Source organism: Etheostoma spectabile, chromosome 12, assembly GCF_008692095.1.
Source record: "Etheostoma spectabile isolate EspeVRDwgs_2016 chromosome 12, UIUC_Espe_1.0, whole genome shotgun sequence".
Taxonomy (NCBI): Eukaryota; Metazoa; Chordata; class Actinopteri; order Perciformes; family Percidae; genus Etheostoma; species Etheostoma spectabile.
In genome coordinates, this window is record NC_045744.1 from 4540496 (window position 1) to 4544454 (window position 3959).

At 43.0% G+C, this 3959-nt stretch overlaps 1 pseudogene; it reads right to left on the minus strand.

Annotated features, from left to right (window-relative positions):
• Nucleotides 1–3959, minus strand: part of LOC116698801 (contactin-associated protein-like 4) — a 421932-nt pseudogene that overhangs the window by 12207 nt on the left and 405766 nt on the right.

A 3959-nucleotide genomic window follows, 5' to 3' on the forward strand; every position in this document is an offset into this window, starting at 1 on the left:
AGGGGGGCTGGCGTCTCCCTTAGAGATAAGGTGAAAAGCTTAGTCATCCGTGAGGATCTCGGAGTAGAGCCGGTGCTCCTTCACGTCAAAAGGAGCCAGTTGAGGTGGTTCGGGCATCTGGTAAGGACGCCTCCCGGGGGCCTCCATGGGAGGTGTTCCAGGCATGCCCAGCTGGGAGTAGGCCCCGGGAAAGGCCCAGGACTAGGGACTAGGGATCCTCAGCTGGAGCTGCTCCCCCCGCGACCCAACACCGGATAAGCCGACGAAGATGGATGGATGGATTTCTGAGATTTTCAACCATTTTAAAATATATCAACACTGATAATTTTTAGCAGGTAACTGGGTGTTCCAGTTTAGATTAGACATAACAGAAGTAGCTCAACTTTATTGTCTGCAGAACTTGAACTGTTCTGCTAAGAGTGTAAATTCTTCTGAAATGAAGATGAGGTCAAACATCTTACAGCTGTTACTCAAATGAGTGTAGGTCCGAGTGCTCTCTAACTAAAAAAGCCTTGTCTCTGCATTTACTTCCTCCTCACTTACCGTGCACTCGGCCCAACACTAACGTCTTGATGGCGCTGAATTCTCCGTCAGATGTCAGGTTGAAATCTTCTCTGGCGTTTTGGTCGATCTGTGAGAGGAGAATTGTTTTGTTGAATTTGCCATTGAAAATGTCTACCTTTGGAGACTCCTAGCAGTAGATATCCTATATGCAAAGATTGCATTTGGGCTTGAGGATGGCAGAATGGGGTTCAACCTGTATAGGTGCTCCAGAGATATTAGGACCTAAGTTGTGGGGACTAATACACACCCAGTGCAATGTAAACAGCAGTTGAGATATCTTTCTGCCCACTAAACTGTCACCCTTTGCCTTTAGAGTATGTTTCCAGAGATATAATAATTGTATAAGAATAGGATGATTCAGAATGATATACACTGATAACATGAGATGCACCTTAAATTTCACTGGAACCTCATTGAATCAAGAGGCTGCACCCAGGTAAGGTCAGGTCACCTTGTATTTCCTCTCAGGGTGTTTATAATTATACAAACATCCAGGCTGCTGCCTGTTAAACTCATATATCACCTGGGGCTGTTGTTAACAAGATAAGGCATTCGGAAGATAAAGATGCTGCTCTGCCATAGCTGCATCCAGGACGGCAAAGTGCTGATGGGGGCTTTATCATGGAGATGATTATCACAATGCTATACCAGAGTACACACTTGGAGTTGATGGGACTGCCTGTGTGTGCATGTGGATATATGCTGTTGTATTAGCCCTTGAGACTGTGCCTCATTTGGCAAACATGGAGAAAGGTTAAGCCGCACGCCCTCAGCAGCAGCTGCTGCGTTTGGCAGTCCATTACACAGTGTAGAAGCTGAGTGCATAAGTCCAAAGAAAACCTAAAAAAGCTGTTGCAGCACTTCAACTTTAAGTCCCCCTATTTAGCATTTACCTGCAGTGTATTAACACTATACTGTAGCTGTGGGCAGATAGTGTTTGTTAATGTATTTGTCTACTATAGGTTCTCCTGTGTGCACCCATATTGTTAGTGGAGGCTGAGGCACACTTATAATAATTCATAAGATGTCCAAAAACACATACAAATTTTCATTATTTACACCATTCAACTGCATTAAGGGAACTTAAGGTAAAGTGTTACCAAAGTGGCTGTTGCAGACCGTTACTATGCTACTCTGTGGCTGGAGTAGGCAGATATTTTGATAAAAATAAGTGCGTTGTCCCAGTCAGACATGACTGAAACATGTCAGGTGTTTTTATTCTCATGCTGACAGAAAACCTTTCCTATTTGTGAAATAAGCAGTACTGCAATAAGCAGACACATCTCTATAGTCCATTCTAGCGATCCTATGAAATGTCCTTCAACCTGCATTGAGTAATATTTTTGATAATTGTGATAAGTGATATGTAATGTGAAACCAAGACAACTGAGAATTAACATCCAACTTTGCAGCTTTACAGAGATTTTAAAGGTCCCGTATTGTGAAAAGTGAGATTTCCATGTCTTTTATATTATAAAGCAGGTCAAAGTGCTGTTTACATTAACACTGTATCGAAACGCTCAATCCACAGAGAAATGCACCCTGCCAGTATTCAGTAACTGTGCCTTTAAATACAGGATACTGTATGGTTGCATCCGTACGGAGAGTAAAAAATTGACTAACATTTGTCACATGTCCACAAACAAGACCCTAAAGGGACTTCCTTGTGGCTCTGTGTCTGCTGGATGTGTGCGTAGCCTATTGTTTAGCTTGCTAAGGTGTTGGTAGTCTTACATTGCCAGACCTTCCTCCACAACGCTGCGGAAGAGGGTCTGGCTAGTCCATACGACATTCTATTATGGGAGAAAAATGTGCTCTGGTTTATGGCCATTTATTTACTGGTTTATTGTTTCCTCCACAATCACATGTGTATGTTCAAAAGTTTTAGTTGTGCAACAGAAGACTCCGATTGGACAGACAGTCTAGCTAGCTGTCTGGATTTACCCTGCAGAGATCTGAGGACCAGGTAACCATAGTCCTCAGATTGGACAGATAGTCTAGCTAGCCGTCTGGATTTACCCTGCAGAGATCTGAGGACCAGGTAACCATAGTCCTCAGATTGGACAGATAGTCTAGCTAGCTGTCTGGATTTACCCTGCAGAGATCTGAGGACCAGGTAACGTGTCCTCAGATTGGACAGATAGTCTAGCTAGCCGTCTGGATTTACCCTGCAGAGCTTAAGGACCAGGTAACCATAGTCCTCAGATTGGACAGATAGTCTAGCTAGCTGTCTGGATTCACCCTGCAGAGATCTGGGGACCAGGTAACCATAGTCCTCAGAAAACCACCGGAGGTTCAAATTAGAACCCACCTAAAGCGGAAGGTAACGGACATCTGGTCAAAAAGAAAGACATCTGGTGGAATTTTCAGCGGTTTTACCCTGCAGAGATCTGAGGACCAGTTAACCATAGGACCATTGTCCTCAGAAATCCACTGGAGGTTAGAACGGCAACACAAAGAGAGAGGAAGGAAATGGACATCCGGCCGAAAAGAGTGACATCCGGCAGAATTCCCAGCGGCACCAGAGCAATCACGGAAGTGGAACTTCATGGATATAGACTAATGTGTTAGCTACAAGGACTGGATGATGGGATGAGGTTACCTGCACAGACACCGAGTCTCTCAGTCTCCTGATGGTCACAGTGTGTAATTGTCCATTGGCCAGGCTCTTCACTTTGCTCCTCAACACTTCAACGTCTCGGTTGCCGTCCAGCTTGTATCTCACCTCCAGCACATCTTCACAAACACACACACACACACACACACACACACACACACACACACACACACGCACACATACACACACATATTAAACCATGGGTTTACGTTTTAGATCTCACAAAAACGTTTACCTCCAGCTACAGCTCAGAGTAAGAGTTTTACACCTAAAGTTTTAGCCTTTCAAACGTTATTTCTTAGTAATTTTTTTTGTTTTTCTAAAATTTTCATCATGTCCTGTCATCTTTACATTTTTCTAACAGGGTAAATACGTAAGTTTTTGATTGCTAGATGACAGTGGACACAATTGGATTAACGTGCAAAACTCTACGAACAGTGCACAGTGATAGCAATGGTTTCTTGTTCTAGAGTTGTTAGTGAACACATACTGTACATACAGTATAAAGGGAACGCTCATAACGCAGAATAAAACTGAAATAGTCATATATTGTACTGTTTGGGAGAAACAGTTTAAAGAGTAAGGATACCAACATTTCCAGGTCAATGAAAATGTGAAAAAAAACCTTCCTTAACACTTGGAAAACTTCTAATCTATTACCTACCTTTAGTATAGTATATAGTATATATAGTATAGTATTTATATATACACATGCCCCCAGCCTTCACCTTGCCCCCCCTCCTCAAAAACTACACTCAGAAATGGCACATCCTAAGGA